Source organism: Schistocerca americana, chromosome 2, assembly GCF_021461395.2.
Source record: "Schistocerca americana isolate TAMUIC-IGC-003095 chromosome 2, iqSchAmer2.1, whole genome shotgun sequence".
NCBI classification, from domain to species: Eukaryota; Metazoa; Arthropoda; class Insecta; order Orthoptera; family Acrididae; genus Schistocerca; species Schistocerca americana.
This window is the reverse complement of record NC_060120.1, coordinates 1,099,074,402-1,099,093,436: the sequence shown is the minus strand read 5'-3', so window position 1 is coordinate 1,099,093,436 and position 19,035 is coordinate 1,099,074,402.

Here is a 19,035-nt window from a genome sequence, read left to right as displayed (position 1 = left end):
GGATTTTGCGGTCCCGGCGACGGCGGCCTCGAATGGAGTTGCCCGGCTGGGCTCGACCACCGAAGACATTGATGCCGCCCCGGTTGCCCCATTGGTCCCGATTACACGTGAAGAACCCGTCGTTTCGCTAGTTGACGCGCCGTCCTGCGCTGGGGGAACCCCTGCGGTCTGGACGGGCGCAAAGACAGCTCAAGAGGCCACCGAGGTGGAGGCCATTGACCTCCCGGATGCGAACCTTGCCAAGACAGAGTGTCGCGATGCCGACTCTGACGAAGCCCGAGCGCCCAGGAAGCGCCGGGCTCTATGTCTCGTGACTATTCGGACACTCATTCCTCTACCTCCGAAGAAGGCACCCAGAGCCTCCCGCTCTGCCGCTGCAGCGGCTGGGAGGACTGCAGTCGCATGCTGTCTGCCGGCAGTCTGATGAGGACGGCTTCGTCGCCCCACCTCGGCGGCACACCACCAGGACTGCCGAACTGCGGCCACCGCAGCCGCTGCCGACCACTAGCACGGTTCCAGGTGCCAACGTCGACGAGATGGAGGACGCCGAGGCGCCCCAGAAGAAGCCGCCGCCCCCGCCGCCCCCACCGCCTATCGTCGTCCAATGCGACGGCGTGTATAAGGACTTCCAACAGAAGGGTGACCACGACCAGTACTGTCAAGAATGCCGGCCGTGACCTCTACAAGGTCACGGTCGGGACACACGAGAAGTACCGGGCACTGATGGGCGCCATCTGCAAGTACGGCCTCCATTGCTACACCCACCCCTCTGAGCCGCTCAAAATTCTGAAGATGGTATTCCGCCAGCTTCCCCTCAAATTTGGCACGGACTACCTCCGTGAGGAATTGGAGGATATGGGCTTCGGCATCAAGTTCACAGGCTCGATGAAGTCTCCCCGTACCCACCGAGACATGCCGCTGTACCAGGTTGTCCTCGTAGACAACCAGGAAAATCGGAAGATTTTCCAGGTGCAGCGGGTCGGCCACGTCAAGGTTGAGGTTTAACGACTCCGGGCCAGAGGCAAGAGGGTTCAGTGTTCCTCCTGCCAGCGGTTGGACCGCGTCTCCATGCCTCCCCGCTGCGTCAAGTGCGCAGGGGCAGCACGAGAGCAAATCTTGCGGCGTTGCCCGCGATGACAAGCTGACTTGCTGCAACTGCGGCGGACGGCGTGTTGCCTGTTATAGAGCCTGTTAGGCTCTGAAGAGGGGCCGGAACAAGCAGGGAGGCAAGGGTGCTCCTTCTCGTAAGGTGTACTCTTCCACCAGCTTCGCTGCCGCCACCGAGAGCGGGTTACCTGCCCCCTCCCAGCGCTCTGACCAACCCCTCGGAGAGAGACAGGAGCCGACTGCGCCGTCCACGGCTTCGCCCGAGATGGCGGCTACCCCCGCGGCCGCGGCTGATGCGCGGGTTGCCCGCCCGCGTAGGCGTCGCCAGCGCGCGATGCGTGCCACCAACGCCGCTGCGCAACAAACTACCATCGACACTCCGCCGCGGCAGCGGCAAGCAGCTCGCGCTGCGCCGCAGTTGCAGCTGGAAACCGTCGCTCCACGACAGTGGACACCTCCAGAGCGGCCCCAGTCAGCCGCTCCAGTGGCGGAGGTCACTCCAGCGGCCCCCGCCGCCTCCACTGCATCAGAAGCAGCTGAGCTCCGATCACTTCTGCGGTCGTCGAGCCAGCTGCTCGAGCAACTCCCGGTGCTCGTCACCGCGGTCACGGCGGCCCTCCAGGTGGGCGTCGTTCCTCAACCCCGCCACGGATAATCACCATATCCGTGGCCTCACCGTCTGCGCTTTTAACGCAAATAGCTTGTTCCCAAAGCAAGGGGAATTCAGGGAGTTCTTGCGCGATGAGGCAATTGTTATTTGCCTCGTCTGCGAGACCTTCCTGAAGCCTGAGATACATGACAAGGTGCTCAAGGTTGACACATGGTGGAGTGACGGCCGTTTACATCGAGGATTCCCTGAAACACCACGAAGTGCAGCTTCGGCCCCTCGCCGCTGTGGAAGCCACTGGGGTGGCTGTTACCACTACGGCAGGGGTCAATACCTTCGTTGCGGCCTACAGGCCGCCGAGGGGACTGCTCCAGGCGCGGGAAGATTTTCATTGCGGGCGACGTTAACGCCATACACGCGCAATGGAACTCCCGCGTCACCGACGCCAGTGGCCGCCGCCTCCTTCGCGCCACGCAACGGCACGGCTCGATCGTGCTGGGGCCTTACGACCACACTGTCTTTCCCCACCGAGGCCGGCCGGGCGTGCTCGACACCTCTGTACTGAATGGTGTCGGGCACTTGGCATCTGCCACCGCCCGATGTGCCCTGCCGTCTGACCACCTCCCGGTCGTCTTCGACACGGACGTCATCGGCGAATCCTCGCCGGTCGCCCGCCGCAACCTCCGCGGCATCGATGAGGCCCGTTTCCGAGCAGAGGTCTTAGACTGCCTGATCCGGACGTCGAAGGAGCCGACGGGGCATCGGCCTTTTCCACGCGCCACACACTCGCAGCCGCAGGGGCGGACACTCCCAGGCGGCCAGGGCGGCCGCGAGAGATGTCGCGCCAATTGCCGCCGCATAACCCGGAGGCGATCGCGCACAAGACTCGCCTCTTTCGAGAGTGGCAGCTCACGCACCTGCCGAGGACGAAGCGCCGCGTCAACAGGGCGCGGCGCGAGATTCGGGCCTCCGCCGGCGAGCACAGAAACCGGGACTGGGCGGGCCTTGTGGCCAGCCTCACGACGACGGACGGCAGCGCGTGGCGGACCGCCGAGCGCTTCCCCCGTCGACACCGGCGCGTTCCGGCTCTTCGAGTGGGCGCAAACGTTGTCTGCGAGCCCCACGCAAAGGCCGGCGTCCTCGCCCATACGTTTGCAGACAATTTTCAACCCGCCGAGTGCGTAGTTGATGTCGACCACGTCCGCCTACTAGAGGACCGCCTGCCGGTTTTCGTCACTGCCCGGGCCGACGACGACGAGATCAAAGAGATATCGGCGGAGGAAGTCGATTTGCAACTCCGTAGCCTCAATCCCAAGAAGGTGGGTGGCTCGGACGGAGTCACCAACTGCCTACCGAGATTGCTGCCGCCGGAGGTCTGGCGGACATCTTCAATAGCGTACTCCGCTCTGGGACCTTCGCTTCCGCGTGGAAACACGCGGAAATGGTTGCCATTCCTAAGAGCGGGAAGAACCCCCACCAGACAGCGAATTACGGGCCGATCAGCTTGCTCCCGTCCCTCTCAAAAGTTTTTGAGAGGCCGTACGTGGGGCGGCTGCTGCGCCACGTCGCGGACCAGCAGCTCATCCCTGAGGAACAGTTCGGAGCGGTCATTCGACCAGCCAACAGCTGTTGCGCCTAGTGGAGCAAGCGCTGCGAGCACTGGAGACACGGGAGTACCTAGGGCTAGGGGCGGTGCTTCTCGACGTCTCCGAGGCCTTCGACTGCGTGTGGCATGACGGCCTCGTGTATAAACTTTTTGTACACGGGGTACCGACGTTGCACGCGGTTGTGCTGCGCTCCTATCTCTTAGGACGAACATTCCACGTCCGAGCCGACGGAGGCATCTCCACCGATAGGAAGATTCGCGCGGGAGTGCCGCAGGGGTCGGTTCTCGGCCTCCTACTGTACTCCCTCTGCACAGCCGACGCTCCGCGGGTGGCACGCGTGGAGTTAGCACTTTATGCTGACGACACGGCGTTGTTCAGTCGTAGCATGAACGCGGACGAGATGCGCCGTCGCCTCCAGCCCGGATGTGACGCCCTGGGTGCCTGGTCCACAAAATGGCGTTTAAAATTTAACGCTGCGAAGAGCCATGCCATCGTCTTCAGCAGAAAGTGGCTGCCTCCGGACCTACAGCCGGTCGCGATCACGGGAGGCCCCATGCCCCATCCCACGGTCGCGGACCGGCAGATACCTCGGGGTGGCGCTCGATCGGCCTCTGACGTGGCTGCCACACGTCCGTGACGTCAGGGGGCGAGCAGTGGGGCGCCTCCGTGCGCTGGACCCGCTGCTCAACCCTTCCTCCACACTCCCTCCACGCCACGGCCTCACTCTGTACCTGGCCCTGGTTCGGCCGATACTCGAGTACGCCGCCGTGGTGTGGGGCAAGGCTGCCGACAAGCACATCGCGACGCTACAGCGCGTCCAAAACAAGGCGCTGCGCCTTGCCCTCCACAAGCCGCCTCGCTACTCGACGAGGCTGCTGCACGAGGAAGCAGGCGTCCCGCTACTGCGGGATCGCTTCCGGCACATCGCCAGAGCGTTCTACAACACTGCAGAACACTCAGGCAGTCGCCTGATTCGTGGGCCGGGCCGCCAGGTCCACCACGGGCCGACAACGCGTTGGCCCCACCTCCTGCGGGAGTAGCCAAACTCGCGCGGTGTCGATGACACCACTCAGAGCGTCTCCATAGTCAGAGACGCTGCCTGAGGGTACCTAAACAAGTTAGGCAACTCAGGTCAACCCTGAGGTCTGTGCAGGAACAGCAGCTACGCTGCCTACACTGCCCCCACACCCCGCAGACGACGCCAGTGTTTTACAGCAGCAGCAGCAGCAGCAAGAGCTGTCATTCGTACTCAGGCCACATGACAGGAATTAATAGACTTTGGAAGCGGAAAGGTAGCTGGAGCTGGACACATGGAGCATTCCATTTCGTAACTCGTCAGGGAGTTCATTATTCCGAGCCACAGCGCCAAGAGTGTGCAGAGGCACTGCCTCTCACCACGGACAACGCAGTGACCGGCGGCCTCCACTCCACTTAACGACTGGTGGCAGCGACATATGCCTAGAGTGGTCACTTCTAACACAGAAGCGACACTGTTTAAAGTAAAGGCAGAAATCAATATCGGACGTACGACGAACTATCTGTTAGGACAGTGCGGCGACATTTGGCGTCAATGAACTACGGCCCTTGAGTGCCTTTGCTAGCAGCACGACGTCGCCCGCGGCGCCTTTACTGGGCTCGTGGGGACCACATCGGTTGGACACCACACGTCTGGAAAACCGTGGCCTGGTCAGACGAGTCCCGATTTCAGTTGGTAAGAACTGACTGGAAGGTGGCGCAGCCCTCACGAATCCTTGGATACATGTTGGAAATAAAGCAGCGAGCAAGCCGGTGGGGGCTTCATAATGGTGTGGGCTGTGTTTACGTGGAATGGGTTGTGTCCTCTAGTCCAACTGAACCGATAATTGGCTGGAAATAATTACTTTTAGCTAGCCGGAGAACATTTGCAGCCATTCGTGGACTTCATGTTTCGAAAAAGCGATGGAATTTTTGGGGATGGAAATGCGCCATGTCACCGAGCCATAATTGTTCGCGACTGGTTTGAAGAACATTCTCCACAATTCGCGCGAATGATATGGCCACCCAGATCGCCTGACACGAATCCCATCGAACATTTATGGGACAAAACGAGAGATCAGTTCGTGCACAAAATCCTATACTGGCAACTCTTTTGCAACTATGGACGGTTCTACAGGCAGCACGGCTCAATATATCTGCAGGGAACTTCCAGCGATTTGTTGAGTCTACGTCACGTCGAGCCCTGCGCTACGCTGGACAAAAGGCGGTACGACACGAAATTAGGAGGTATACTTTGACCTCACTGTGTGCTGCCGTATACACTGTATCATAATTAATGGCGTAAATGCATACAGTTGAAAGTACACCATACTAGAAACGAAAAGGTCTGAGTGAAGAGAGGTCCACATACGAAACGTTTGCGAGATAATTGTGACTTTGCAGTTACTAGCCATCACTGACTTGACTTCCTGTAAACGTCAAAAAAAAAAAAATGGCTCTGAGCACTATGGGACTTAACTTCTGAGGTCATCAGTCCCCTAGAACTTAGAACTACTTAAACCTAACTAATCTAAGAACGTCACACAAAGCCATGCCCGAGGCAGGGTTCGAACCTGCGACCGTAGCGGTCGCACGGTTCCAGACTGAAGCGCCTAGAACCGCTCGGCGACTCCGACCGGCCTTGTAGACGTCATCCCAGGAAAGGGTAACAATAGCGAACAACACTAATAAAGTTAATACAGACACTTTGGGAGAAGGGAAGATGTCCTGAATGTACACAAGGGCAGTTATACGGCGATACTCGTAGTTAAAGGCGGTATTAAATATGTAATCCTTGTACACGGAATGAGGCCTACGCCTGTTGCAGCCATGAGTTACCTTTCAGATCCGTCTCGATCGTTTCTAAACTCGTAACAAGCACTGATAAGTCTCCGCTGCAATTCTTCGACCGTGTTAACCGAAGTGGCGTACACAACCTCTTTAAGGTGGCCCCAAACACAGACACCTACGGGTTCTGATAGGGTGATAGGGAGGCCACCGCACGGATCGTCCTGAACCATTCCATCTTTGCCGATATCGGCACTTTAGCTGTTGCCTCACCACAGCAGAAAAACCTGCTGGTGCTGCATCACGCATGTATCAAGTCCTCTGAATGTCGCAGAAACCGGAGGTAATTCTGTCCGTAGAGTCTGTCTGGTAACATGTACGGCCCAGTAACACCCCTAGCCACACATTCGATGAGAAATATCGCTATGGTGGAGATGCATGTTCAGCCTGTCGGTTGGACCTAGGTTACTCCAAATGTGAGAAATATGATAATTAAACACACCATAGGGACTGAACCCTGCTCCACCTATAAATAAAATATTGTTATCGTCCGCCTCGGTTGTTGCGGTCGCATCGCGGCGATTGCTAGGCGAAGGGGACGAGTTTCGGTTCCTGACCAGGTTGCAGATTTTCGTCACTAGTCTACTAGATTGTTCCAGGGTAATGACAAGCGCCGGCACGACGACCGAGAAGCGAAGAGCAGAAAGGGCTGAGAGACGACGTCAGCCCGTAGTACGCTGAGGAAGCCCTCTCTAGGACGGCACCGAGACAGGAGCGGCCTCTAAACTAAGAGAATAGAAGCGTCACGAGGTCTAGCGGCGGCCGGATGAACGACGATCCGTCATACAAAAGCTACAGCAGTGAATACCAACTGCGTTGTTTTGCTTGCAGTGAAATTGTGTATAGCGAAGGGCTTTGATTATTTGCATGTCGCCAATCGCTTGCGACATCCCTTTGTGAATACGCAAAGTTAAATATTGTCAATTTAATTTACTGTAATAAACTCCATTAATACGATTTGTTTGAATCGTTGTCTAGCGATCCGAGAAAATAGCTTCCTAGACACCCTATATTAGACGAGTGGGCAGAGTTGACACGCTCTGAAAGCTAATTAATCAAAATTTATATATTGTAATCAAACGTAGGGTGGCCTACAGATTATCGTTCGTTGTCTCTACTGACAGAATGTTAGACTAGGACCAGGGCCGCCTCAGTAAGAGACTGAACTTGCTGGAGATGGCCCAGGTAGATTGCACTGCGATGCATTATTCTCCAAACACTAATGTGGCTCATTCCTGGAATTTGTATGGTAAGTCTCATTGTCGAGATTCCTGGAAAGCTTTCGGCTACTTCTAGCACCACATCTCAAGCACAGGTGCAATTCGTGCAGGCCTCCTTACTCCCACAGCATGTGCAAAGCCCCAAGTTTCTCTGAGGCGTTGATGCAGCATTGTAAGCGTTCGACTCTGGGGGATTTCCGGCCCTGCATTGCCATTAGTCGTTCCGTACATGAAATGCATATCCGCGCACTCCTCGTTACTTCAACATTCCACGTCACCACTAACAGCCGTGCAGCAACAGACGCTCCACAGACAAATGACATGAATGGCACTCTATATACTGCACTGTATTACCCGTTATTATGTTTACAACTCCACGTCTAGAAAATTCAAACAGTATCAACGCAATCAAAACTGGTTCAAATGGCTTTGAGCACTATGGGACTTAACTTCTGAGGTCATCAGTCCCCTAGAACTTAGAACTACTTAAACCTAACTAACCTAAGGACATCACAAACATCCATGCCCGAGGCAGGATTCGAACCTGCGACCGTAGCGGTCGCGCGGTTCCAGACTGTAGAGCCTAGAACCGCTCGGTCACACCAGCCAGCCTCAATGCAATCGACCGTGATGCAGTGTTCACACACAATCACGTTAGTGGTCACTGGCAAAGTCGCAGTTATCTCGCAAACTGTTAGCTTGCGGACCTTTGTTTACTGACACATCATAGTCTATGTTATCGTATACTTTCGGTTGCATGTGTTTGCGCCATTGGCTATGACCTATGACACACCCTGTAAACAAAATGAGCATCTATGAGGGTTGCAACTTTAACAGTGTCAACTACTTATTTACAATTTACGCAATACAGAAACATGTTTAATTGTTTTACTGTCCTTCAGCATAGCGCATAACCCGGTGCCAGCAGCAGCAGCGTGGAAGTCGTAGGATACCCTCAGCAGCCCCAGCTGTCTTGGTAGTTTGAGTGGAGCGGTCTTTTGGCCGACGAATCTCAGTAACGTTTCTCAAGCAAATGTCGTCAAGTGCTTCCCTCATCTTAGGAATCAAACTGGGGTCACGAGAGCTTAAGTCCGCGGAGTGTGGTGGGTGGTGGTGCATTTCCAGCCCCATCGGTCGAACAATTCAGTCACAACTTGCCCCATATGTGCCCGAGCACTGCCTTGCGAAAGGATGGGAAGGTCCTTAAGAAAGTGTCGATGCTTCCTTATCCGAGCTGTTCACTTTTGGCATACAGTCTGCGACCAGGTTAGAGAAAGAAGCAGCGTCACTTTCTACAGGACCGCCATTCGTTTTGCAGGACAATGCTCGGGCGCGTATGGCGCAAGATGTGACTGATTTGTTTGGTCGATGAGGCTGGGAAGTGCTGCAACACCAACAACACTCCCAAGTCTTCAGACCTAGTGACTTCAGCTTGATTCCTAAATCGAAGGAAGCACTCCACGGCATTCGCTTCAGAAATGTTGGAAGATATGTCAGGCAATAGACCGCTCCATCGGTCAACACGACTGGCGTTGCTAAGGCTGTGGTATGACTTCCACATCAGTGGCAACAGATTATAAACAAGTCTGGTGACTAATTTGAAGCACACTAATCCATTGAAACATGCATCTTTTTTTGTATAAGTTGTATATAAGTTGTATAAGTTGTATATAAATAGTTGCCCTGTTTGAAGATTCAAGCCACGTATACTAATAAAATTAATCAGCATCAACTCCATAGAGGGTTCTATGAGGAAAGAGGAATGTTTCGCTGATGTTCCTTATTATTTTGATGTGTTCATTGTCAATACTTTCAGCCATAATTACACCAAGTCTTCTGTGTGTTTCTAACATCTCAAGGACATTTGGGCATATGCCTTTTGCTTATGTAAGCAAAAGGCTCACTGAAACTTCCTGGCAGATTAAAACTGTGTTCCGGACCGAAACTCGAACTCGGGACCTTTGCCTTTCGCGGGAAAGCGCTCTACCAACTGAGCTACCCAAGCACGACTTACGCCCCGTCCTCACAGCTTTACTTCTGCCAGTACCTCGTCTCCTTCCTTCCAAACTTTACAGAAGCTCTCTTGCGAACCTTGCAGAACTAGCACTCCTGAAAGAAAGGATATTGCGGAGACATGGCTTAGCCACAGCCTAGGGGATGTTTCCAGAATGAGATTTTTTTCACTCTCACTCTGCAGCGCAGTGTGCGCTGATATGAAACTTACTGGCACATTAAAACTGTGTGCCGGACCGAGACTCGACCTCGGGACTTGCCCGCGAAAGGCAAAGGTCCCGAGTTCGAGTCTCGGTCCGGCACACAGTTTTAATCTGCCAGAAAGTTTCATATCAGCGCACACTCCGCTGCAGAGTGAAAATCTCATTCTGGAAAAGGCTCACTTCTTACTCATGTTCGTTATTTTGTATCCCATTTCTTACAGATGTATTTCGGCAGCCGAGATATTGCAATTCTTTAATGAAAGGTTCACAAAATTTAATGTAATTTAATGTCGAAGGCTGTTTTTGCCTGTCTAACATAGACGTTACCACTACTAAACGGTAATACACTCGAATTTTCTTGAATTTATCTGTTCCTTTTGTATATATGGTAGCCTCGTGCTCTTTGCTATGAGGTGGTACCAATAGTTGTTACGCTATGACATGGGATGCCATTTAGTTTCTCAATTTGTTCTGGATAAGCTTTCTCCTCCTCTGTCTTACTACATTCTGTTCTATATCCTTCTCTCTTTTTCTTTTTATTGATAACTTATTTATAATATCGATTTCATTTATGACTGCAGTTCCTCAAAGATGCTCTGTTACTGCCCGCATAAACTGCTAATTCTTCTGATGTGGGATTGCATGTACAATTGCAAATTGTGTTTCTGTTGGCTTCCTGAAAATGTTGACGTGATGCTCATAGTTTTCGATGCTTATAGACCGTTCCAGTAAATTCAGTGTTTTTTTTTTAACTATATCTTGTTCTGAACGGGGGGTTCTTTGCTGAAAGTAATCGATCTTCAACTTGTTTTACAAAAGTGTCAAAAATCTTGAAGGAGTTTCCCAATGGCCAATCTAACATATTGTTGGTGAATATTTTTATGGAATGTAAAATAATTGTAAGTCCGATGCAACCCATGCATTCATTAATTTCTAAGTATCAAATCGTTTGTGCTGATCCAAGTTCGCCAGGATATTTGTGAAAACATGCACAATGCTTTTGGGATTAGTAGCCTGCATTTTGACCCTCAATGTGTGAAAATGACCTTGATGTTGAAACACTGTTTTAAGGTTCTGTTTTTTCTTATTTTATATGTTGAAGTTAACGGAAGAGATGCAGAAGGTTTGTGTGCGGAAACGTTTGTCAATAGCATAATAGCATATTACACGAAGTGTAGAACAACTGTGAGATAACTGTAATAGGCCGGAAAGTGAGAAGCAGATACCAAATTTTTCTCAAGCAGTTTTTTCATATCTGTAGCGCAAAGTGCGTTCTATGCTTGTTACAGGATCCTTTATAAACTGTAGCACTCAGTCGTCTTCAGGCATGTACTGTACATATGCTAAGTCTACTGAATACTACACACATCAAAAGTAGTTTTGCATCACCTCGGTCGGAGAGTTCCGAAACCTGTACAGAAAACTGGAATAGAGATCAACAAAAACATCATTCCCGCCTATTTTATTGCTCACGAAAACCACACATTGCATGTTGTACCACCATACAGCGAGACCTTCAGAGGTGGTGGTCCAGATTGCTGTACACACCGGTACCTCTATTACCCAGTAGCACGTCCTTTTGCATTGATGCATGCCTGTATTCGTGGTGGCATACTGTCCAAAAGTTTATCAAGGCACTGTTACTCCAGATTGTCCCACTCCTCAAAGGCGATTCTGAGTAGAACCCTCAGACTGATTGGTGGGTCACATCGTCCATAAACACCCCTTTTAAATCAATCCCAGGCATGTTCGATAGGGTTCATGCCACTCTAGTCGAGCGATGTCGTTATCCTGAAGGAAGCCATTCAAAAGATATGAACGATGGGGGCCCGAACTGTCGTCTATGAAGACGAATGCCTCGTCAATATGCTGCCGATATGGTTGCGCTATCAGTCGGAGGATGGCATTCACGTATCGTACAGCCATTACGCCGCCTTCCCTGACCACCAGCGGCGAACTTCGGCCCCACATAATGGACAGTGTGACTAAGGCGTTCAGCCTGACCGGGCTGCCTCAAAACAAGTCTCCGACGATTGTCTGGTTGAAGGCATATGCGACACTCATCGGTGAAGAGAACGCGATGCCAATCCTGAGCGGTCCATTCTGCATGTTGTTGGGCCCATCTGTACCGCGCTGCATGGTGTCGTGGTGTCGGGAGTGAAGTTGCGCATCAAGCAGCCTATTGCGTACAGTTTGAGTCGTAACACGACGTCCTCTGGCTGCGCGAAAAGCATTATTAAACATGGTGGCGTTGCTGTCAGGGTTTCTCCGAGCCATAATCCATAGGTAGCGGTCATACACTGCAATAGTAACCCTTGGGCGGCTTGAGCGACTGAGCGAGGCATGTCATCGACAGTTCCTGTCTCTCTGTAACTCCTACATGTCCGAACAACATCGCTTTGGTTCACTCCGAGACGCCTGGGCACTTTCCTTGTTGGGAGCCCTTCCTGGCACAAAGTAACAATGCGGACGCGATCGAACCGCTGTATTGACCGTCCAGGCATGGTTGAACTACAGACAACACGAGCCGTGTGCCCCCTTCCTGGTGGAATGATTAGAAGTGATCGGCTGTCGGAGCCCTCCGTCTAATAGGCGCTGCTCATACATTGTTGTTTACATCTTTGGCCGGGTTTAGTGACATCTCTGAACAGTCATAGTGATTGTGTCTGTGAAACAATATCCATAGTCAACGCCTATCTTCAGGAGTTCCGGGAACCGGGACGATGAGAAACTTTTTTTTATGTGTGTATATCAACTACCTTAGACTTCTGCCCTGTATTAGGTACCAAAAACGAAAACCACCCATCAACGCTCGCTTCGAATTGTTGCCTTTGCGAAAGATGTTGTGAGATACTTGGAAGGTAAGTAGTCCATCAGCACTTTTAATTTAGCACAAGCGTTGGACTCTTATCATGTCGAAGTGTGGAAAGTTGTCTGAGAACAAGGGCTGTATCCGTACCATCTGAAGAAATTCCAGCCAATAGTGGAGGAGGACTACACGTGACGAGTTCAGTCTGGGCAGCAGTGATTTCAGCGCTGCAACCTCCATGCACAGTGCCCGTCTGGTATGCTGTTCAGTGGATTTGAATCAACAGCCTGAACCTGCACACATATTATGGAAGACGAACATTCGCCGATCGCATTTGTTTAAAAAGAACCAACAATGGTTCAATATGAATGTCATGGCTGGGATAATTTATGACCATATCATCTGGCCTGTACTTAATGCCATCCAAGTTAACAGACTACCGATACATCTCGTTTTTCTCAGCGATATTTCTCCTATTCTGTGCAATAAGGTGCGACTACAGGCTGATCATATAATGATCATATAACAGACATCAAGCTCACAGTTGTGCGAGTGGTTCGTGCCATCTGGACGCCACATACCGAAATCGATAAACTACCAGAGGAAGATTCGTTCCATGCCACCTGGTACACTATATCATAATCCTACTGACAGTTTTCTGTGGGATACCATACAGACCACTGTGTATGATACTCCTGTAACATCAGAGAAGATCTCGACACACGAATCCACTTTCCGAGTTAAATACTGAATTGTCGTCGCTTCGTACGTCAGTCCTTATAAGACCAATTAGGAGTCTACATACGGGAAAGAACTCATTTTCAACGTGACGTGACGTGTCTGAGGCTTTTTTTTAACGGAATGTTCAGTTAATCGATGAAAGAAGGAAGTACAAAAATGTTCAACAAAGTTCAGAAACACAGAAAAGCAAGTCGCTGAGGAATGAAATAAATAGGAAGACAAGAAAGCTAAATCGAAATGGCTGCATGGATAATGTGAAGTAATCGAAAAAGAAATGATTGACAGAAGGACTGACTGCCGGCCGGGGACGCCCGAGCGGTTCTAGGCGCTACAGTCTGGAACTGCGCGACCGCTACGGTCGCAGGTTCGAATCCTGTCTCGGGCATGGGTGTGTGTGATGTCCTTAGTTAGGTTTAAGTAGTTCTAAGTTCTAGGGGACTGATGCCCTCAGAAGTTAAGTCCCATAGTGCTCAGAGCCATTTGAACCATTTTTCTGAACCAAAAGTACTGACTCAGCATACAGAAAAGTCAAAACAACCTTCGATGAAATTAAAAGAAGAGTGGAAACATTAAGAGTGCAACGAGAATTCCAATGTTAACTGCAGAAGAATGAATAGGTGGAAAGAGTGTAATGAAGGCCTCTATGAGGCGGAAGATTTGTGTAATGTGATAGAAGAAGAAACAGCAGTCGATTTAGAAGTTATTGGGTATCCAGTATTAGAATCAGAATTTAAGAGAGCTTAGGAGGACTTACGATCAAATAAGGCAGAAGGGATAGATAACATTCCATCAGAATTTCTAAACTCATTGGGAGAAGTGGCAACAAAACGACAATTCACGTTAGTGTGTAGAATGTATGAGTCTGGCGACACACCATCTGACTTTCGGAGAAATATCATCCACACAATTAGAAGACTGCAAGGGCTGACGAGTGCGAGAATTATCGCAAGATCAGCTGAACAGCTCATTCATCCAAGTTGCATAGAAGTTGCACAGAAGAATGGTAAGGAAAATTTAGGATGCGTTAAATAACGACCAGTTTGGGTTTACGAAAGATAAAGCCAACAGAGAGGCAATTCTAAAGTTGCTGTTGGTAATGGAAGCAAGACAAAAGAAAATAAGACAATTCATAGGATTTGTCTACCTGGAGAAAGTGTTCGACAGTGTAAAAATGGTGCAAGATGTTCGAAATTCTGAGATAATGAGAGTAAGCTATAGAGAGAGACGTGTAATATAAAACATGTACAAGAGCCAAGAAGGAATAATAAGAGTGGGCGACCGAGAACGAAGTGCTCGGATTAAAAATGGTATGAGACGGGGATGTAGCCTTTGGCCCCTACTGTTGAATCAACTACGTAGACGGCAAAATAAGCAATGACGGACGGAGGAAGGAGGACAAAAGAAGCACACTATCAATGGCAAAAAAAGGAATTCCTACCAAAGAGAAGTTTACTAGTATCAAACATACGCCTTAATTTGAGGAAGAATTATCTGAGGATGTATGAACATCATTGGACATGTATGTACAGTACTGTATGGTAGCGAAACGTGGACTGTGGGAAAATCGGAACGTGATAGGATCGAAGCATTTGAGATATGTTGCTACAGACGAATGTTGAAAATTAGGTGGACTGATCAGGTGAGGAATGAGGAGGTTCTGCGCAATATCGCAGAGGAGAGGATTATGTGGAAAACACTGATAAGGAGAAGGGACAGGACGGTAGGACATCATTTAAATCATCAGGGAATGACTTCCGTGCTGCTAGAGGTAGCTGTAGAGAGCAAAATCTGTAGAGGACGACAGAGCTTGGAATACATGCAGCAAATGACCCAGGGAAAAAAAAGGAAATGTTGAACACCGACCCATCACCACTTCGAACTGCTCTCTAAATCTGACGTCTTACAGAACGCAGAAAATAAATTTTCGGACATGGGTTCTGTCTCGAAAATTTCAAGTTTCGAGTTTCCCCTCCTGCTTAGCACGCAAAGCAACTACTTGACCCTGATGACTAATGTGTTGAGTAAATATTTTGGACTCTAAACACAAACGCAGAAAGCCTTAATGCCACCCTTCACAATTCACAACCTTCGATGACCCTCAAAGCCGAAATTATTTGTATCCGTAAAAGACTTCCCTCTTGCAAAATGCCCCGTTTACAGTGCAGCGCAACATACTAAGCATTGTTGCATAGTTTCGCAGCATGTCTGCTACTTGTTGCCACGATATTTCGGTGCATACTTTTCTGGTAATTTTCAGGTGAATACAGGCGAAGCCGTGGTCTAGGGAAGTCCGGCTTTCGCCGCCGTGCAGTGCGGACGTGTTGTTATTTCCGCCTGCGGAGCGCGCGCGCTCGCTGTTGTTTACATTTCAGCGGCCGTCACTTACGTGTCGCTTACGTGCACTAGAATCATGGCCAACCGTTTTCGAAAATCAACTTTACGTTTCAACTTCTGCAACGACTACGCACGACCAAAGGCCTTGGAAGTGGAACGCTTCCTACGCGACGTTGCTAAGATCCCAGCTTCTGACATCTTGGGCATCCATTTGTCCATATTAAGCAGTACTGTGTACGTCAAAGTCGTCAATGACGCGGTATGTGAAAGAATACTTCGTGACACCAACCATGGATTACGCTTTTGCCACGCCGACGGCAATGTCGGAGCGGTCACTGTCGACCATGCCGGATTAGGAATGCGCACCATACGAGTTTTCGAACTCCCGTTCGAGCTTCCAGCGGAAGACGTTATCGCGGCTTTCCGCCCCTATGGCACTGTACATGGCCACACTGCCGAACGCTGGGCGCAATTCCAAACGTACCCTGTTCTTAACGGTGTACGGCAGATCACCATCGACCTCCATCGCCACGTGCCGTCTTACCTGCAAATTAGCGGGTGCCGCGCGGTTGTCATATACGACGGCCAACCCAAGACCTGTTCCGGGTGCGGCAAAGAAGGCCACCTCAGATCTGAGTGTCTTCAGCGACGGATCACCCAATTGCCAGCCGCTACCGTGGCACCTCCGGCTCCGACTACGGTTTTACCGCTCACCTACGCATCGGCGCTCTGTTCTCCTCCCACCGGCCGCCGCCCATCGGACCATGCACCGGTGACCCTTCCAGCTGCTACGGATACCGCTGAGGCCGACGCGTCGCGCTCAAAGCCTGACGCTACTCCGGCGCCACTACCAACAGCGACGACTTCCGACACCCACCCGCCTGAACATATGGACGCCCCTTCATTTGACGTTCCCGCGACGGCCTTCCTCTCAGAGCGACGCGACTCCCTCCCGTCTTCCGACACGGAGGGACGAACCCGCAAACAACGTTCACCTAAGAGGCGCAAGAGGAGGCGCCGTACGGTCTCGGAACGAGACGGATCACCACCCCCCGATGCTCCAGAGGCCGTCCGACCCGACGAGGCCTCGGAGAACCTACACGACGATACGAATGACGACAACATGACGCCGACTGTGGATACGTCGATGCCTACTCTACTGGCTCGCTCAGGTGCTCCTGAACCAATGGACTCCACAGATGCGACTGCCGCCGAGACGTCCTCTGCCCCTACGACCGAAGTGGAACGTACGACCATCACAACGACAACGCCTTCAATGGTGTGGAGTGAGGACGTCGATGAGGAGCCGGACCACACGCTGGGGAGAGAGTTACCCCAGACGGAAGCATCGTTACGCCGCTGATAATGCCGTCAGGTGGCGTACGGCACGACTCACCGTTGCCTCGTCCCTCTTCATCCTCCGCCGGTGGAGTTCCCCTCCACGGCGGGTTACAGCTCCAAACCTACCGAATAGCGACGATCAACACTAACACCATTAGCTCACCCGTGAAACTTCAACTGCTGCGAGAGATGATATGGGCGTCGGACGTCGATATCGCACTACTACAGGAAGTACACCTGGCCACACTACCAGACGTCGCGGGATATAACACTTATCCTTCTCCTGGTGACCACCTGGGACGCGGCGTAGCCATCTACGCCAGAGAAGGCATTCCAGTGGCCGATATCACATACCTTCCATCTGCCAGAGGCATGGCCGTCACCGTCATGGGGACGCGTATCATCAACATTTACGCTCCGTCAGGCTCCACCCGCAGACGCGACAGAGCCCTCTTCTATTCAGAAGAAATCGCTCCTTTGTTTCTTGGACGCTGCGACCATTGCTTGCTTGGGGGTGATTTTAATTGTGTCTTGCACCCTAAAGATCAAGTGCCCCACTACAACACCTGTCAAGAACTGCGTCTTGTCGTCCGAGATCTGTTGCTCCGCGACACTTGGGAAGTTCGGCACGGCGACGCGCCTGGACATACTTACCAGACGAGTCACTCCGCGAGCCGCCTCGATAGAATTTACGTCTCTCGGGAACTCACACCTGCAGTCCAAGGTGCAGAACTTTGGCCCCTGGCCTTTTCGGACCACTGTGCCTACATCTGCAACATTCTCTTCCCCAAGCAAATGGTCTGGCGTAGTCGTGCACCGTGGAAGCTAAACACCTCCCATCTTCATGATCCCGAATGCCTTCAACGTGTTACCGAGACATGGGCCACCTGTGAACGTCGCTTACCTAAATACTGCACGACCTTGACCTGGTGGCTAGAATGTGCCAAACCTGCCATTCGACGTACTTTGATTCAGTATGGAAAGGAAGTTGCTATGTGGCGCCGGCACACTACCGACTATTTCTACGCCGTTCTCCGCGACCTGGACGCCCAACCGCCCACCCCCGACACCCAGAGGGAACGCAGCAGGATTAAGGCGCAAATTGTAACTTTGACACGCCGTAGACTGCAGGGGGCTATGGTGCGAACCCGACGTCAAGATTCGGCGGAACAAGAACATCCGACCATGCATCATATCGCCTCCGATAGGAAACATCGACGACGACAACTCATCACCGAGATCACCACCTGTCGCGGCCAGCACGTCACTTGCCAGGCCGAAATCGTCAGTGCCTTTGTCGACCACTACCGCACAATGTACCAGGAGGAGACTACCAACAACCACGCTGAGGTGTCTGTGTTACCACACGTAACTCGCACCCTCACCAGCGACGAAGCGGACGAGCTGATGGAGCCCATTGCGCGTGACGAAATCCACGATGCAATCAAAAAAGGTGCTCTGAATAAGTCACCTTTTGTCGACGGATTGCCGATAGAATTTTATCGCGCTTTCTTCACACTAATGGCATCACGGTGGACAACGATGTTTAATGAACTGCTGACGATAGGGAACGCCGTACCGCCGTCCTTCGTCACGGGAATTATTATACCCATCCACAAACCGACACCAGGTGTGACGACAGCACATTACCGTCCCCTTACTCTGCTTAACGCAGACTGTAAAATTTTTACACGCCTACTGGCAACGCGATGCCGCAAGATCCTGCCTAGCATTCTATCCCCGGAACAGACAACTCCGGGCGGCTCAGTTAATGTACAAACGGCCACAGGAGAATGTCGCGATTTAATTGCACTGGCAGCGGCGTGCAGACTCCGCGCCGCAGTGGTTGCCATTGATTTTGACAGCGCATTCGACAAATTGCGGCATCTTTTTCTGTTCTCAGTGATGAACCGCATGGGTTTTCCACCAGCCTTTATCGACGTGATCCGGCGCCTGTACGGCACCGCCGAATCTCTGATTCAGGTTAACGGGCGTGTGGCGGGACCAGTGGCGATCCGGCGTTCCGTACGGCAAGGCTGCCCACTTTCGACCCTACTGTATGCCATAAGCCTGGAGCCACTCATCGGGAGTCTGACGAGCCACCTTTCTGGTCTCACTTTGCGACAGCACAGTTTTCGGTGTCGTGCGTATGCGGACGACCTCCTCCTCTTGATCCGCTCACGGAGTGAAA